We start from the raw sequence: 20,367 nt of genomic DNA, 5'->3' as shown, positions 1-20,367 counted from the left end.
AAGTGTGTGTGGAGCGTCATGCACAATCTGACAAAACCAAAACATTGCTAAACAAAAGAGCATCGCTCTGAAAAGACTTAAATCCTACTCCAGTACAAAACTACAAAGAATCACATCCTATCTTTGAGGTAATCAACAAATGTTCGAATCCTAATACCAAAACAAATCATTACACTTATGTACAAAGCATAACATGTTTTATTCATGCAATATGATGCAATGTTGTGTAATACCTGTAACACTTGAAATAACATAGTACATTATTACAATAATACATAACAGTCTCCTCCCCCTTAACTTGACATTGTAAAAATCCTCATAAATCTAATCTCTCAGGGGGCTTTCCTCTGTTAATCCTTTTAGGAAGCACTTTAACCTCATCTTGTACTGGTACATGAATTGGTTCTGAATCTACATTTGATGTTGGAGCATCTTGGTTAATATTTGACTCATTTGATCTAACTACTTCTTTAAGTTTCTCATCTCTAACATTCACATGCTCTACTGTCTTTCTATTTAACAGCTGTAATTGATCAACATGACGTTTTACAACATTATCACCAACACGAACATCATAATGTAAATTTCCTATCTCTCTTACAATCTCTCCTGGTACCCACTTCTCTGGAGTGTTGTACGATCTTACCATGACATCAGACAAAGGTAAAAAATGTCTTACATTAGGAAGCTTTACTACTTGTTTATACCCTTTATCTTCTAAATCCCTTTGCAAACTTGGATACAACAAATCTAACTTACACCTTATTCTCCTCCCCATCAACAAATTTGAGGGTGTCACGCCTGTTGTGCTGTGCGGCGTTGTTCTATAAGACAATAAAAATTTTTATACATGCGAAAATATATTACCTGAATTTGCTTTTCTACACTTCATATTGTGTTTAAACGTTTGGATAAATCTTTCAGCCTCTCCATTAGTAGATGGATGATATGTAGCTGAAAATGTATGCTTTATACCATTGACATTACAAAATTCTCTAAACTCTTGTGAGGTAAATTGTGGTCCATTATCTGTAACAATTCTTTCTGGAATACCGTGCGTTGGAAAAATTTTGCATTAACTCTTTTATTGTGGCGTAAGACGTTGTTGTCTTCATTGGGATAATTTCTGGCCACTTATTGTAAGCATCTACTACTATAAAAAACAAGTAATTTAAAAAAGGACCTGCAAAATCTATATGCACTCTTTGCCATGGATACCTGGGTAACTCTCACGGGTGCATTCTAGCAAATTGAGGATTGTTCTGTTGCATAACACAATTCATACAATTCTTTATATAAGATTCCACATCTTTATCTACACCTGGCCACCATACAAAAGTTCTCGCAATTGACTTTGATCTTACAATACCTTGGTGATCAGCATGTATTTCAGACAAAACCTTATTTCTCAGTGAATTAGGAATAACTACCCTTGAACCTCTCATCACTATTCCATGTGTTACACTCAGTTCATACCATATATCCTTATACGGTTTACAATTTTCCTCTTTTCCACATAAGTCCCTACCTGTCATTAAACTCTCCAAAACCTTACTAAGTACTGGGTCTCTCTTGGTACTGTGTGCTACATCTTTTGCAGTTATTGGTACATCATATACAGAAATTAACAGAACACTGTCATCATACTCCTCTGGAGCTTTGTCTACGGGTAATCTGGATAAAGCATCTGCATTACCCATGTTTGATGTTGGACGGTATTCTATATCATAGTGGTACGCTGCTAACGTAACTGCCCAACGTTGTAGTCTTGCAGCTACCAACGTAGGTAAACTTGCTTTTGGACCCAATATTGCTAATAAAGGTTTATGATCTGTAACAAGTGTGAACTTTTTCCTACCATAAAGATACATATGGAATTTTTTAACTCCATAAACTAATGCTAAACCTTCCTTTTCTATTTGAAAGTAATTCCTTTCTGCCTTGTTCAATACTCTAGAAGTGAATGCAATTGGTTTTTCTGTTCCATCTGGCATTACATGAGATAATACTGCACCTAAACCTATGTTTGATGCATCACATACTAATTTAACTGGTAAATCCATTTGATAATGTACTAAGAATGTAGGTGATGTTATTTCCTGCTTGATTCTTTCAACAGATTCCTGACACTCTTTTGTCCACTTCCATTCTACACCCTTATTCAACAGATTATACAATGGATGTGCAATTGTAGACAAATTCTGAATGAAATTCCCATAAAATGTTACTAAACCTAGAAATGATTGTAATTCCTTAACATTTTCTGGCACTTTTGATGATTGTACAGCTTTAATCTTCTCTTTAGTTTTGTGAATACCCTTGCCATTTATTACAAAACCTAAGTATTCCACTGAATCAACTTCTAAAATACATTTGTTCTTATTTACTCTAATATTATGTTCCTTCAACTTCTTCAGAACTGTTCGCAATCTTTCTCTATGTTCTCTTGTGTCTTTACCAGCAATTAAAATATCATCTATAAAAATTAATACTCCTTGCATTCCTGAAAAAATCTTATCCATAGTTTGTTGCCATATAGCTGGACTACTTGCAACTCCATAAGGTAATCTCTTTGGTCTAAACAAACCTAAGGATGTATTTACTGTACATAATTCTTGTGAAGTTTCATCCATGGGAAGCTGTTGAAATGCTTGTCTTAAATCTAATTTAGAAAAAACACTGCATCCTGACATAGTTGCAAACATGTCTTTCGGATTTGGTAAGGGATGTTGAGCTACTTGCAGTTGTGGATTTAACATTACTTTGTAATCTCCACATAACCTAACCTGTCCACTTTCCTTCACAATAGGAACTAATGGTGTAGCCCAATCTGAATATGTAACCCTTTCCCAGGAACCTTCATTTTCTAATCTCCTGATTTCTGTTTCAACTGCACTTTTCAATGCATACGGTACTGGTCTGGGAGCACAAAATCTAGGAGAACTGTCAGGTTTCAAAACTAAAATTGCCTTTGCGTTCTTTACTGTACCTATTTTATCTGCAAATACGTCTTGAAACTCTGATATGATATTATCCATAGATATTTCATTTTTGTTTTCATCTTGTCTACCTGTAACCTTCAAAATACTAGGCCAATCTAACTTCAAATACTGTAGCCAATCTAAACCTAGCAAAGTTTGTCCATTACCTTTTACTACTGTTAATGGCATTCTCTCTAATTTTTGTTCTTTGTACTGTACTTCTACGTTCGAAGCACCTATCACCTGAATATCAAAACCATTATAACCTTTCAAAACTCTATTTGTACCTTCTAATAACAAATTAGGAATGCTCTTAGCCATTTTCTCAGACATAATTGATACATCGGCTGCTGTGTCAACTTGCATCAAAATTGGTTTACCATTTATGATTACTTCTACCATGATATGTTTCTTTGCACCTTTTTTGACGGAATTAATGCGAAACGCAAAATCATTTTCTGACCTAACCTGATTATCATGAACATTTTCCACATTCTTCTCTTGACCAATAGTATCAACTGTAACATTTATTTTCTTTGTGTACTGTTTAGGGAATCTACAAGCAGTTGCAAAATGACCCATCTTTCTGCAATTCTGGCATGTCTGTCCAGTAACAGGGCATTTCTTTGCTTCGTATGCAAGATGATCAGTTTTACCACACCTATAACACTTGGGTTTTTCCTGTTGTTTTTGTGTATAAGCCTGATTCTGATATTTATGAACATTAGTGTTACGCACTTTTCTATGACTAGGCTTTGACATATTCCTTCTCTGATTCTCATTGGTTTTCCACTTAAAACCTACTGTATTAATTTTAGAATTTTCCATTTTATTGCTTGTAGAACTACCTATTATGTTACTTTGCCTATTTGATTTTTCTAAAGCTCTGCCTGTTATCAATACCTTTTCTAATGTTAAATCTTTATCTTGCAATAATTTCTTTCTTAGCTCTTGTGATGTGCAATGTGCAATCACTTGATCTATGATAATATTTTCTAACTCTAGAAATTCACATGAAACGGCTAAATTCTTTAGTCTAGTCACAAATGCATCTAAACTTTCATTTTCTTTCTGATAAGCCTGCGCTGAAAACTGGTATCTTTCAAAAAATTTATTGACCTGAAGAGCAAAATATGTGGTAAGAGCCTTAATTGCAGCTTCACTTGTGTCATCTGTAGTATTAAACACTTCCCGAACTTCCCTACCTGCTGTATAAAGTAATAATGCCTTCTTTTGGGCATCCTTCATGTTCCCTAATGCTTCTAAATAAATCTTAAATTCCTCACACCACTGTTGCCATCGTGTTGCAACAGAATTGGGCTCAGCAGTGATGCTGAAGCGTTTGGGGTGTTCTATATCAAAAGGCATTTTGAGTCTTACCTTCCTGCCTACAGTAGGTTAAGCTACTGTTCTGCAGTCACAAGTTTACTTCCTACCTGTTTTGTAGCCTACCCAACTTTAGATTTCACCCTTTCTTATTTTGTTTGTATGATGAAATTCCTGTTCTGCTGCTTGTACAATCTTCATTGGGCAATTTTCCTCTTGTCCCTCCATGTACATAAGGACCTTCTCTTGTGCTGGCCGTCCTTCTACATAAGGCCCAATGTTTCTTCTTGCGTGTGTTCGTCCTCCTGGGCGTCGCCAATTTTTAAGTATGACTTCATAGGAAGTTAACCATAATAATTACCTGGAACATAGATGAAGAATTGTTAGTAATTATTTCTCAGCTGATCGATCCCATCTTTGGTCGTCAATTTTTCTTGGTGGTATTTAATGATACGTTGGTATTCTTAAAATACAAGTTTAATAAACTTATGGCTACATTGCTCTACGACAGCTGACTCCTAAATGTGTGTGGAACATCATACACAATCTGACAAAACCAAAACATTGCTAAACAAATGAGCATCGCTCTGAAAAGACTTAAATCCTACTCCAGTACAAAACTACAAAGAATCACATCCTATCTTTGAGGTAATCAACAAATGTTCGAATCCTAATACCTAAACAAATCATTACACTTATGTACAAAGCATAACATGTTTTATTCATGCAATATGATGCAATGTTGTGCAAAACCTGTAACACTTGAAATAACATAGTACATTATTACAATAATACATAACACATAGTCCATCCATATTGATAGTAGGGCCATGGAAGGCAGTCCAAGGGAGGACTGAAGAACACACTAATGATAGGGGAGGATCCCTGCCGGCAGCCGGCTCGGCCGGCGGCAGACAGGGAACCCCAAGCCAATCCCACAAACTACCCATAGGGTCGATTGTAGAATGATGGCCAGGGTGTGTGAAGGCTAGGCCAACACTAAAGGACAGCAGGGGAGGGGCAAGGGTCCTGCAGGTGAGGTAGTACCCAGAAGGCACTACCTAACCTAAAATATTCTGATCCATAGAAAAGACAACCTTAGGGGCCAGGGAATTCAATTCCCTAGGTTGGGTTAGTCTGATTAGGTGAGAAGGCGGCACACAGGTTGCTGTCTCAACTAAGGAACAGAATCTAGTGTCGGAGACCCTAAGCAATGGAAGAATTCAATTCTTCGGCTTAGGACCTGCCGGCACAGGACTGTCTGCTAGGCCATGGAGAGGAGGAGTTATCATATAATGCCTCCAGGGTATGGCCTAGGGAGGTCTAGCCTCCTGCATTGGCAACCTAACCTGGCTTGGGAAATCAGTTCTCCAAGACAGGGGGCTGTCGATCACAGACAAGTTGCTCTGATGTCCCGTCCTAAACTCAAAACCGGCTCAGTGGTTGAGAGAAAGAAGTGGGAACACCCCAGTAAAGATTTGCCAGAATACAATTCAAGGCATAGCTAACTAGGGTTAGCCTGGGCTAGTCAGAGGGAAGAGGAATTGCTATCTCGCAAGGAGATTGGTATCGACTTAAAAGGTATAGGAGGTGTCAGTCTCCACTTAAAAGACGATACAAGGGCAATTGGGGACATGTATGAAAATATACTAAAGCCCCTAGGCTGGTAGCCTAGGCGCAGTGAGAATCGGTCACCGAAACTCTCGTATACTATCTTGGAAGAGGAAAATTTTAAGCAGTAATATCTTAATTGTATAAAATATTGCCTGAGCTTCAATAAAACTTTACCAGGAAGGTTATATCATGCATGAAGTGTGTAGGTGCCTAGGCTAGGAAGCCTAGCACTCGTGGGGCTCGGTCATAAAATTGCCAAATCCACGAATACAAGGGCATAATATAAGAATTCCTAGCTAAACTGCTAAATGGCTAAAAGTTATTAAAGCGATTAATGCCGTGAAAATCGTTCTGGCTAACTAAATGTACATGCAACGAATGACCACGTCCAAGACGCCATCCAGCTGGGCAACAGCTCTTGTTACATTAAATACGCACTTATTTCGAGGCAAAAACTGGCAAGAGCTTACATTCATACAATTCAAAGATAGTACTTAACTTTCCAGAAGCAGATGAGGCTGGGGAAGACATCATCGAAGCAAAACAATCCAAAATAGCGAGAGATAACACGGGATAAACACCGGTCAGGAATGCGACACATGAAAGAATGACTAGATGGCGCCACGCGGCGGCGTGCTGGCGCCCAATTACAGTACGAGTAGGAGTATTGCCTTAATAACGGCTCTCCTACAATTCTTGCCACTTTCCCCTCTCGAAGCGTAAACGCTATTAGGGGTGTAGATAGCTATGTGGCGTGTCTAGAATACGTCCTCTGATCTTATACGATATCCCTATAAGATATACAAAGGATACTCGCGCCAGGAGTTAGAATCCTGGATAACTTTAGTAAAAGGAACTTCCATCAGGACGATATGGCCTGAGCCCAAAAAGAGATATGTATGTAGACAATTAGTTCAGTGGTGCTGATACAGTAGAAGTAGCAAATAAATTTAAGACTGCATATGATATCATGGCTGATGCCAATATGTTCCTTGAAAAGGTTTTTTCCAATAGTGTAGTAATTGCTTCTAAGTTTAAGGAAAAATACAAATTTTAAGTGATGATGAAAATAATATGGTACTAGGTTTCAAGTGGTCAAATTATGATGATAAATTTTCTTATTGCGGTCTTCATCTGGGCCCTAATTTTGAAATTTTATATGCAAAGAGAACTGTCTTGAATTTGATAGCTAAGGTGTTTGATCCTTGTGGGTTTATCAGCCCCTTTATAATGTATGCAAAGATAATATTTCAGGATATATTGAAATTGGGTATTTCTTGGGATGACAAGTTGCCAGATGAGTTAGAGAGCAAATTCAAGAAATGGATTGATAGTACTAGATACTTTAGTTCCCTAGCTATAAGATGTTATTTTACTAATGTACCTTGGAAGAGTGTTGAACACATTGAAATACATGGATTTGGAGATGCCTCTGAAAAGGGATTTGGTGCATGTGTATACTTGAGATTTTGTCTTGGAAATGATTGTCAATCTTCACTCGTCATGTCTAAAGCTAGAGTAGCGTCAATTAAGAAACTTAGGCCTACCCTTCCTGAATTTGAGTTAATGGGAGCCTTATTGTGTGCTAGATTGGTAAGATTTGTCAAAGGGGCTCTGGATTTTAAGATCAAACCTGGGATTGCATGTTGGACAGATTCAACTATAACTTTAGGATAGATAAAGAGTGATTCAGTGACAAGGGATATGTATGTTAACAACAGAGTTAGATAAATTCAGCAATTGACACCTACCAGTCAATGGTATCACTGTAGTGGATCAAATAATCCGGCTGACTTGATGACTAGAGGGATACTAGCAGAAAAAGTTGTTGGAAATAACCTTTGGTTTAGTGGTCCTTGTAATCTGCCGGATCCTACATTTAATATTCAGGACAGTGATAACTCTATTACTGTTAATGAGACTGTAAATTATGAATTTGAAGACCATCTAGTATGTCTAAGTGTCCAGACTGCAACTCCCATGTTTGATGTTAAAAAATACAATAATCTTAATAAATCATTAAGAATTGTTGGGTATGTTCAAAGGTTTATAAACAATTGTAAAGCAAAAAGGTTAGAGTTTTCTGTGAATACTGGTGTTTTTACTACTTAAGAACTAGATAAGGCTAAAATAAGGTTGATTTATATAGTACAAAAAGCTTTCACCAGTGAAATCCAAGCTTTGTCTGATCAAAGGTTGATTCCTAAATATTCTAGACTAAGAAAACTATATCCGTTTATTGATGATAAAGGTATTGTGAGGATACAGGGTAGACTTCAGTTTTCTGACTTGTGTTATGAGTCAAAACGCCTAGTCATTCTTCCTAAAGGACATTTCTCCATGCTCTTAGTACAGTTTTAACACAAGTTTCTAAAACGTGCAGGTGTGAATAGCCTTGTTTCATCATTAAGATCTAGTTTTCATGTAACTGGTGTAAGAAGAATGGCTAGGACTGTCGTACGGGAGTGTCTAGATTGTTGCCGGCACGATAGGTGTCCTTGTAGTCAACCTGCTGCCCCATTGCCTGATTTGAGGGTTACTCCAGCACCCCCTTTGCAGTTACAGGTATAGATTTTACAGGGCCAATATTTAGTGCTGATTATCTAGGGAAGAAATTATATATGTTGCTTTTTACTTGTGCTATAGTTAGAGCAGTGCATCTAGAACTCACAGTCTGTCGTTGTTTGATTTTATTCAGGCTTTATGGAGATTTGCTGCTCATCGAGATATTCCCAGTGTAATTTATTCCGATAATGCCAAAACCTTTGTTGCAGCCTCCTCGGAAGTGCAGAAGGTATTTGGACACTTAGCACCTAAATGGAGGTTTAATGTACCAAGATCACTATGGTGGGGAGGATGGTTTGAGAGACTTGTGGGGTCGGTTAAGATAGCCTTAAAAAGACTTTGGGAATTAGATATGTAAGTAAGAAGGAATTAGAGACTACTCTTGTAGAAATTGAGTCGTGCATAAACTCTCAACCTTTGACCTTTGTGAGTGATGAACCAGAGTTAGAACATTATCTTACCCCTTCTCATTTTATTCTTGGTAGGAATATTACTTCTAAACCTCCTGTTGACATTGAACCATATGTTGTAGCTCTAGATGATCTACGTGATAGAGAAGAAATTGGAAATAAAAGATTGGAACAGTTTTGGAATGTTTGGAGGAATGATTACATAGCAAATGTACCTCCTGTAGTTGAAGGTTTTAACCAAAAATGTAAATTGAATGTTGGTAGCACTGTGCTTGTTAAGGAAGTTCATATGCCCAGATTACGGTGGCCTATTGGAGTGATTGTGAATGTGTATCCTGGAAGGGATGGGTTGATTCGCAGTGTTGATGTTAAAACTAGGAAGGGTATCATTAATAGGTTAATAAAAAGACTTTATGATTTGGAGATTAATGTTCACTTGAACCCTGGTTTAAAGAATCTTACTGTGCAAGCCTCCGAACATATAAATGATAATTCTGAAATGAATATTGATGTAATAGATGATGAGACAGCTAAACAGAATCTTAATAAGAATGTTGTTGTTGATGGTAACATTTATTCTAAGAAGGGTCGTCAAATTAAAAGACCTCACAAATTAGATTTGTGAATGACTTGTTTAAATAAATTGAGTTGTATTTTGTGACTTCAGTTGATGGTACAGTATGTTATAACATATAGGCTTGTTATTGATTCTATGTTAGGATAGGTTGTTCAAATAAATATACAGACACCTACTCTCCTTAGTGTGAAACTTATGGTGGGGAGAATGTCAAATATTAATATCATGGTATGCAAAATCAGTCATTTATTTTAGTCATGCCTTTGGTAATTTGCTGTTAGCCGTTTTCTTTCAGTAGCTTATAAGTTGACGTTCCAAAATTATTTCCCTCACATTCTCTTGTATTTATTTCTAGATATTTTAGTGATTTAATTCTTAATTAATTGCTGATCGTTTACACAAAATACAATACATTTTTCTTGGTTTATTTTAAGATCAGTGAACGTTATTTTCTCTGATGATTTTAAATGTTGTATGTTTATAAAGTCTGTGGTTTTTGAGAGGAAATTAAAGAGGAAGAAGGAGCCGGGTGTGATTTCGAACCTATGAAAGTTACTGTCTGACCTTTAGTGATTCATAGTAATGTCCCCATAGTGGTCAGCTATGTTCTTCTACGAGAGTCGTAGATTCTACTTCGGCGCCAGATGTCTGACAGGTGAAATCTATACAGTACAAGATGATTCGAGAATGGGTCTTTCACGTGGCGTCATGCTGGTCTTTGGAGCTTTTCGTCTATCAAGAACATTCTGGAGTATTGGTCTCCTTTAAAGGACAGGTGCCGAGCGAGAGAGAGAGAGTAAAACTATACACCACAATGATAGTGTTTCTTGAAGAAGATAAAGAAGTTCGAGAAATTCATCATCAGAAGCTGTGATCCTACATAACAACCCTTTATATTAGAAACTGTGCAACGTCTGTCCCTCGCTGCATATGAGCTTGTGAAGGCAATTCAAGACCTACCTCGTCCTATGAATTCATATAATATTATAAGGTGGTTTTGATACGCTGAGTATTTCTGCAGATCTTGTGTTATGCTGGAAATTTTTGTTAAACCTTAAATATAGTTATATTTTATATTTGCTGGCTATCATTTTCCATTGCTGTTATTGTTTTGCTATTGTTTGGTAATCTTTTTTAGTAGATTTTCCTAATCTGCTTCGCATACCATAGTTGAACAGAACAGAATTGGGGGCCTATATCCGAGATCTGAGTTGTTACCTTATTTATAATTCAGAGTTGTTCCGTAACTGGAATACAAACAACGCTATTTAATAGGGTATTACTTTCGGCGTTGCTGAAAAGACGAGCCATTAAATTTTAACGAGGGTTAACTACCCATACGGCTAGTTAGCGGGGCTAGGGGACGGTAGCTTGCTACCACCCCCCCTCACACACCTGTGATTGAGCTCACTTTGCTTTTGGCTCGGATGGTGAACGGACGTTGCCGCTCTTCATCCTCACCGAATATTGGCAGCCATTAATGACTTTTGCTCTTTCTTTTTCTTTTAGTTTGTGTTTGTGAAGTTGACTTATGCGACCATGCGCACCTGCCCTGGACTCTCCGGCCGCCCTTGTAGGATGTTTATGTTGGCGGTGGAGACAGAGCCTCACACCCTTTGTCCTGTGTGCAGAGGTCAACGGTGTGATAGTGAAAATAAGTATAATGAGTGTAGGGAATGGTCTTCCTCCCAGTGGGAGAGGTTTGGGCGACGGCGAAAGAAGAAGTCCAAGTGGTCCTTCGAAGGGAGAAAAACCCAAGGCCTCTTCTTCCGTCTCTCGACCCTCCTCCAAAGCTCATACTCGTTCAGCCTCTTACGAGAGACCGTCGAGTAGTAGCGTCGACCAAGTTGATGTCGGCCAACCCCGGTTCTCGAGAGATGATGTTTCTTCCTCTAGCGAAGCGTCCCCACCTCTCCCACCGGGTGAGTCCTTTTCACTAACCCCTCTTTTGCAGATTTGGTCTTCCTTTGGGGCTTACGGGTCTGCCCTCCAAGGAAGCTTTGCTACAGTTCATCCGCATGGGTGCTTCTGTTCAGCAGTCATCGTTGCCATCAGAGTAGATCCTCTGACCCTCGTTGATGTTATAGTGTCAGAGGTGTCACATGCGGTTTCATCCAACTTCTTTGCCCCTCCAGACTTTCCAGCGGTTGCTGCCGACTTAGTTTCTCCCGTTCCTGAAAATCCTTCGAGGGGGAAACTAAGTCCAACATCTTTCTCTCCTGAAAGTGTTTCTCCCCCTCGGGGGAGTTCACTTATAGAGACTCCTCTTCAGAGGACTGCTGCGGCGCACGGTCAGCTTGTTGATCCTACAGCTCCCAGAGGGCGCATTCGTCGGAAGGCTCCCCTTCCTCTTCGCCTTAGAGGTCTCCCTTTACCGTTGGTGAAAAGGCGCCTCTTTGGTTCATCGTCAACGCAGCCATCCCTTGCAGAGGAACCTCTGCTGCAGTCATCCGACCTTCATTCATTGATCGTCACTGTTCCTGCAACTAGTCCTGTGACTTCAGTCCTGGACCTCTCTGCGGATCGTTCGTGATCACCTTCGGTGGATTGTCGCCCTTACAAAGGGCACATCCCAGTTCCTGACCATCCACCCATCAGACCTGCTGACCTGCCATCACCGTTCCTGTCACCAGTAAAGCCTCTTGTAGCTCTACCAAAGTGCGCAGCTGCGCGCCATCACCCTGCAGCTCGCCAACCTACAGGACATCAGCGCTCACCAGTATCTCGTCAGACTGCTCATCAGCACTCTACAGCGCTTCGGCGCGCCCCTTCATCTGCTCGCCCTCATAGAAGGCAGCAGCCTCATGCGCCTGCGCGCCAATGTTCACCTGCGTGCCAGCGCTCTCCTCCGCGGCCTGCGCCCACGCGCCCACGCGCCCATGCGCCCACGCGCCCATGCGCCCACACGCCCACGCGCCCTGCACCCACGCGCCTACATTCACTTGCGCACACTGCGCTCACACGCCCAGGGTCGCCCACGCGCTTGCGCTCTCTTGCGCTCTCCTGCGCGCTTGCGCTCTCCTGCGTGTCAGAGCTCTCCTGCGCATCAACAATCTTTTGCGCACCCTGCGTCTACGCCCCCACGATCTCCCATGCGCCAGTGCCCTCTTGTGCGCCAGTGCCCTCTTGTGCGCCAGCGCTCTCCTGCGTGCCAAGACTCACCTGTGCGCCAGCGCTCTCTTGTGCGCCAATGCTCTCCTGCGTGCCAGCGCTCTCCTGCATGCCAGCGCTCTCCTGCGCACCGGCGCTCTCCTGCATGCCAATTATCTCCTGCGCACCAGCACTCTCCTGCGCGCCATCCTGCGTGCCAATTATCTCCTGTGCACCAGCGTGCTCCCACGCGCAAGTACTCACCTGAACGTCAACGAGTTCCTGCTCGCTAACACTGCAGGTGAAACAACAAGTGCAATCCAGTGCTCACTTGCGTGCCAGCACTCACCTGCGCGCCAGCGCTCTCCTGGACATCCGCGCTCTCCTGTGTGCCAGGTCTCTCCCGCATTCACGCACCAAGACATGCGCACACGCCACCACTCACCTGCGTACCAATTTTCACCTGCGCACGTGCGCTAATAATCTCTTACGCGCAATATTCTCCTGCGTGCCCGCGCACTCCAATATTCTACTGCACGCACGCGCGCACCAATATTCTACTGCGCACGCGCACCAAGGGGCACAGACGCAATAACTGCATCCGGCAAGGTCCCCATCACTTCACTCTCCTCCACGTAAACGCATTCCAGCGCGGCTTCCAGGAGTAGGGAAACAGGCACCAGCAGAGGGGTTCAGGATCCTTAAATTGCTTTCTAAGCCAGACCCACCTATTACGGTGACTCCTCGTAGGGAACCTTCGGTCCCTTTCTCTTTAGGGGATCTTTCTGACAGTGCATCAGTCAGCCAGCAGCCTTGGTTCAGTGCCTTAGTCAGAGCTGTAACACAGGCATTCAAGCCTGTCCTGTCCGACCGCTCGTCAGAGCAGCCAACAGCTCTGGACTCACGACACGATACCATGGCTTCATCTACCCCTTTGAGGAGGAAAAGAGGAGTTTCAGAAGCGGTCTGATTTCGTGCAGACCCTCCAGTATCTCCCCAGGGATACTCTCCCTTCCTGTCCGATGAAGACCATCTTTCACCAAGGAAATCGCGCGAGGAGAGGCACTCCTCCATCCCACCATTGGAGGAAACCTCCCTTCACGCAGAGAGTTCCCCTCAATCAGAGATCAGGAGGGACACGACACTCAGTCCTTCGATGTTGGAGTCTTACCTCCTTCCCAGGAAGGAGTCTAAAGACTCTAAGACTTTGCCAAAGTCCTCCACCAGGACTAGAATGGAGACAGCCAGCCACTCAAGGAATGTCTGCAACTCAACCCAAGAAGAGCTCTTTGGGACAGAAGGAGACTTCGCTGCAAGTCCAACATCAGGAGGAGACCAACAAGAATCAGAACATGCATTCTGGCAGGTTCTGACTTTAATAAGCGTTCTCAATGGGTTTTCCGACCCAGAGATACCCCCTCGAGAGGGCAAAGACACGGATTTAGACCGTCTTCGGCACTCAGAAACCCTCAAAGACCAGTGCAGCCCTGCCCTGGTCTCAGGGGTTGAAGAGTACCAGGGACAATATCACCCAACAACTCTCTGAGTTTGCTTCTTCCAACCGTGCCGGCTCTACGAACAAGCTCCTCCCACCTCCTCGCGTACAGCAGAGGAGGTACTTTGAGATCCTGGAGGAGCCCAGTTCATCTCATCAACTTCACCACTCTCCAGAAGAGCTAACCAGGGGAATCCCTCTTGAGAGACTTTCCAGCCGGCAGGTCTTATTCTCGGCGACCGAAGTCATTAACCAGGAAAAGGTCACTAAGTATGCGATGCAAGCTACTTCGTGGCTGGACATCTGGTTAGGGACCTTGGTTATCCTGATACGATCCGAGGATTTCTCCAAGGAGGGTACCATGAAGGCAATGGAGACCTTTTTACTCTCAGACACTCGCACAATCGAGTTTCTTGCCCACTAAGTCTCAAACTTGTGGGCAAACACTATCTTGAAATGTCGAGATGCAGTGTCTGAGAGGTTCCACCAACAGGTCCCCAGAGTCGAGATAAATAAGCTCACACATTCCTCTCTAGAGAGGGCCCACCTTTTTGAGCCTAAAGACGTGGAACTTGCTGCTGAGAGGTGGAGGAAGTATCATAGACACTCCCTCCTCCATAGGGCTCTGACATCCAAGCCCTATAAACCTCCAGCACCTCAGCAGTCCTGTCCAACCAAGACCGTGACGATGAAACCAGCAGTGAAGACAGTGGTGTCAAATAAGCCCTTTCCTGTCAAGGACAGGAAAGGCAAAAAGTCCTCCAGGGTAGGAAAGAATCCCAGAGGGAGTGGTCGAGGCCGCAAACGCTAGGATAGGCACTCCCCCTGCGTTTCCACCAGTGGGGGATGCCTACAAAGTTGCTCAGACAGGTGGAAGCAACTCGGGGCCGATTCCTGGACAATCTCTGTGATCCGTCTAGGATATCGCATCCCGTTCATAACATCCCTCCCTCCCCTGACCAGGAATCCAGTGTCAATAGAATCCCTTGCCATGGGATCGGCAAAGGGGCAGGCCCTTCGGGCAGAAGTCCAGACCCTGTTGAAGAAGGGTGCTCTCCAAGAGGTCCTTGACGGGTCCCTAGGCTTCTTCAGTTGACTCTTTCTTGTAAGAAAGGCGTCTGGAGGCTGGAGACCAGTCATCGACCTCTCAGCCCTGAACAAGTTTGTCAAACAAACTACGTTCAGCATGGAGACGGCAGACACGGCCAGATTAGCAGTAAGACCTCAGGACTTCATGTGTACACTGGACCTAAAGGACGCATACTTCCAGATCCTAGTCCATCCGTCTTCAAGGAAGTACTTAAGATTCAGTTCAAGGTGCTGTGCTTCAGTCTTTCCACAGCACCTCAAGTTTTCACCAGTGTGTTTGCCCTAGTGTCATCTTGGGCACACAGGATTAGCATCCGTCTCCTCCGTTACCTGGACGACTAGCTAATTCTAGCAGACTCGGTGTCAACCCTTCTTCAACACCAAGACAAACTTCTGAGACTTTGCCAAGATCTGGGGATCATGGTAAATCTCGAGAAGTCCTCTCTGCTTCCTACACAGAGACTGGTATACCTAGGCATGATTATAGACACCAATCTCCACAAAGCCTTCCCATTAGATGACAGGCTAACAAGGCTGAGAAAGGTCACAAGACCTTTTCTCAGACAAGAAGAACTTCCAGCCCAAACGCGGTTATGTCTCCTCGGTCACCTTTCATCGCTGGCCCGTCTAGTTTCCAATGGACGCCTCAGGATGAGATCCCTCCAGTGGAAACTCAAGTCCCTGTGGAATCAGACTCGCGATTCCCCAGACATCCGGATCCCCATGGGATCAGCGGAACTGACAGACCTCCATTGGTGGGTGGCAGACGAGAGCCTACGAAAGGGAGCGGATCTTCTCGTCCTCCCCCTGGATTTGATGCTGTTTTCAGACATTTCAAAAAAAGGGTGGGGGCCCCACGTGCTGCACCATACGACTTCAAGCCTCTGGTCAGAGTCAGAAGAGTACCTCCACATAAATCTCCGAGAGATGAAGGCTGTCTTTCTGACCCTTCAACAGTTCCAACAGTTCCTGGCGGGCCACTCAGTGGTGGTGATGAGCGACAACACCACAGTAGGGGCTTACATCAACAAGCAAGGAGGTACTTTTTCGCAGCAGCTATCCCATCTAGCAGTAGAGATACTGATAAGGGCTGAAATCCACTCAATACCACTATCATTCCGGGTAAAAGGAATGTGCTCGCCGACATCCTGAGCAGAGCATCTCGGATAGTGAGTACCGAGTGGTCTTTGGATCATCTAGTAGCCAACAAAATCCTGACTTTATGGGGTTCTCCGAATGTGAACCTCTTTGCGATGGCGCTGAACTTCAGGCTCCCGCTGTATTGTTCCCCAGTCCCAGACCCCAAGGCTCTCTGGCAAGATGCATTCTAGCAACGGTGGGACAACGTCAACATTTACGCCTTTCCCCCGTTCTGTCTGATGAGGAGGGTACTCAACAAGCCCAGAACATCGGTCAATCTTTCAATGACCCTCATAGCTCTGCTATGGCATCACGCAGAATGGTTTCCGGACCTTCTGCAGCTCTTAACAGAGCCCACAAGAGAGCTTCCTCCGTGACACAATCTACTCAAACAACCATATGCCAACATATTCCACAAAACCGTAGCTTCGCTATGACTTCACGCCTGGAAACTATTCAGCATCTCCTCTCTCAGAGAGGATTTTTGCAACAAGTTACGACTAGGATGTCTGGATACCTGCGTAAGTCATCAGCAGCAGTCTACCAGGCAAAGGGGAAAGTCTTCTGTGGTTGGTGTCATGGAAGGGGTATCTCTCCTCTCGATGCCACTATTCCAGCAATAGTGGAGTTCCTCGTTTATTTGCATGAAGAAATGCGCCTGTCAGTCTCGGCAGTAAAAGGCTATCGCTCAGCCTTAAGCCTCACCTTCAGACTGAAAGGAATGGACATTTCTTCATCGCTAGAACTTTCCTTACTCGAACGGAGTTATGAACTTACCTGTCCTCAGTCAGAAGTGAGACCTCCCCCATGGAACATGGTTCGAGTTCGTAGGTCTCTTATGAGACCTCCCTATGAACCGTTACGCCAGGAAACTGATTGCCACCTGACTTGGAAGACGGTGTTCCTGCTAGTGTTGGCTTCGGCCAAATGAGTCAACGAACTTCGTGGTTTCTCATACGACTTTGCCCATTCAAGGAAATGGGGAGAGGAAACGTTCAGCTTCATCCCTGAGTTTATTGCTAAGACTCAGAATCCGGGAGTAGCGGATCCATGATTCGACTCCTTCCAGATTTCTAGTCTCTGTACTGTAACAGATGACCCAGACCATCTCTTACTATGCCCAATGAGGAGTTTGAGGCTGTATCTTAAGCGAACAGCCGCAGCCCGTCCCGTGTGCCTGCACTATTCATCAGCACAGGAAGGACCAAGAGGAGGGTCACAAAGAACACCTCAGCATGGATTTGCAAGGTCATAGACCATGCATTGAATCCAGACCCCCCTCCTTCACGTCATCCCAGAGCTCATGATGTCTGGGGCGTAGCTACATCCCTGGCATTCAAAAGAAACTTCTCAGTGACGCAGGTTCTTCAAGCTGGAGTGTGGAATCGTAAGATTTCATTCACATCCCACTACCTGCAAGATGTGACCCACAGGAGACTCGATACATTCTCTATCGGTCCTGTGGTGGCTGCACAACAGCTGGTTTAAAACCTCAAGCTCCTTATTGGCAAGTAGCAGAAGGTTGGGGGTATCGTTACCCGGTTTTAGTCTGCGAGAATGAAAAGATTTGACTGGCCCTTATTTTTTCTTCATTCTCTCCTCTCCTGGGGAAGGCAGCATCCTAGGTTCTCTGCACAGCTGACCTCAAACCACTGCAGGTAAACCATGCTCCCTTCTGTACCTAGTATTAAGACTAATACTGTTGCGTCCCCATACCCTTATGGGGTGGTATTGGGAAAGTCCTAGTTACACAGTTTTTCCTTCTATAGAACTCGGAATAACTTTACATGGACAGTCACACTTCTATATACCTCAACATACAGCATGTGCAGGCCGCTGACCTTGCATAGCAAGGTTTTAGCGAGGTGCAGGGACTCCTTATTTTTTAGTACAGACATACTCAGATAAGGAGCCCCTTGGTAAAGCCAAAAGCCAGATTGGCTGGGACGTACACCCTACCTAATGGGTGAGTCACCCTTATTAAATAGCGTGGTTTTCATTCCAGTTATGGAACAAATGACAAATTCGTAGATAATTTGTATTTTTCTTAACTATTCAAACCTTAGCTATTTAAGTAAACTTACCCGCCAGCCCTATCCCCCTTGAAGTCCTACCTCCAAGCAAAGTGAGCTCAATCACAGGTGTGTGTGTGTGGGGAGGGGGGGGGGGGGGTGGGGGGGGGCTAGTAGCAAGCTACCCTCCCCTATCCCCACTAACTAGTGGTATGGGTAGTTAACCCTCGTTAAAATTTAATGGCTTGTCATTTCAGCTACACAGAAAGTAATACCCTATTAAATAGCTAGGGTTTGTATAGTTAGGGAAAATACAAATCATCTACGAATTTGTCATACTGTTCGTAAAGTAAACCAATGTTAATTGTTAGAAATAGCCAGGCAACATGTCAAAGTTTAACACATCTGAGTTTTTTGACAAATTTTGTGAGGATCCACAAGTTGAGAAGATAAGCGATTTTAAGAAATCTAGCTTAGCGAATTTAGGCAAACATCTTGAGCTTAATGCTTAAAATTCGATGAAGAAAGAGGATGTAAAACATGTGTTAGTACAACATTTAGCTGAAAACGATGTGTTGCTTCAGGATGTGTTAGATACGATGAAAGGGGAATCAGTGTGTTCTGATTTACTAGCTGCAGAAATTGAAAGACTTAAATAGATGCTCGTTTAAGAGAAAGTTAGAAACTTAGGCTGAGCGTGAGAGAGAAGATGAATTTAGACGTGAGCAATTAGAAGCTAAGTGTGAGAAATTCAAAATTGAAGTTGAATTAAAGGTTCATGAAGTTAATGTTCAAAAAGACTTAGAAATTAAAAAAAGATAAATATGCTAATTCTATTGATACTGATAAATCTTGTTGAGATTTTTTAATATAAATTGCTGAGTGGGAACTTGTTAGTCCAGGAAAGTCTCCCTATGTCAGTTCCTTAAAGATCAGCAGGGGAGGAACAAACACCCTGCTATTAACTTTATTGACGTAGTTCACTAACCATCACCCTTATATGCAAAAGGAAATTGTACTTTGTCCAGAGGCCGGAGAACTCAACACGTGAAATAAAATTAATTTAATACCTACTCTAGCTCTGTCAGGTCTAAGGTCATCTACACTCTTAGGCTCTGTTTCGGCTCTGTCCCAGGGACCCCAGTGAGATGCTGGACAAGAATCTTAAGTTAAGTAATAATTGAGACACGCAAAAAATGGGAGCACTGATGTAAAGTAAAGTTTAAAGATATGGATCTTTACCTTCGAAGCAGATATATTCAATACTAAATCACTCGCTAACACACTTTTCAAGTTACTCCTTTCAAAATATCAGGTGTACTGTCCCGAGATTAAATATTCACAATACACATAATCAAACAAATGGAGGAGTAGAAATACAATGAGGTTTAATTAATCTAATCTTGATTTATTATACAAATTTACATAGAAAGAAACGGACATCTGAACAAACACAAAATGTAACAAAAGAAATGCAAATTGATAAAAATATGGTTGGTTAGACACTTGGTCTTCTGCAATGGTTAATAATTTAACTCAGGGTTAGTCACGTGGCCTGTGACCCCGAGACTGCTGATATGCAAAACTGTACACACAATCCCCCGCACACAGCCCGAAATTTGTAATAGCCAGTTTAACCTAAATTACGTAAAAATTGATCTAAGCTACAAATGGGGGAAAAACTAAGTGGCCATGTATTGGTACCTGCACTCCTTCGAATACCTTCCTTGTCCTAAAATGGCTGTTGACCGTGGTTGCACATTTTGCACTTTGCACCCTTGACTGGCCCACCCCTGGAATCCTCGCTTGTTGTAGATAGAGTCTCCTTATCTCCAGCCGCAGGTCCTTGTGTGAGTCGGGTTTTGGGAGGGGGTGGGGTGAGCCAGAGGTGCAGATTTACTGACCAGGTAGGTCAGCCGGTCACCACAATAGCTTCCGAACGAATGGGGTGAGGTTAGGGTCGTCTTGGTTCACCTGGTTTCACCTTCCAAAACAGGTGACGGACGTTGAACGTAGGGAACCCAGTGGAGGTGCCATCTCGGGACTTTAGGACATGGCAATATATTGT

This window comes from Palaemon carinicauda, chromosome 7 (genome assembly GCF_036898095.1).
Source record: "Palaemon carinicauda isolate YSFRI2023 chromosome 7, ASM3689809v2, whole genome shotgun sequence".
NCBI lineage: Eukaryota > Metazoa > Arthropoda > Malacostraca > Decapoda > Palaemonidae > Palaemon > Palaemon carinicauda.
The sequence above is the reverse complement of the archived record's forward strand: the minus strand, read 5'-3'. Positions refer to the sequence as shown.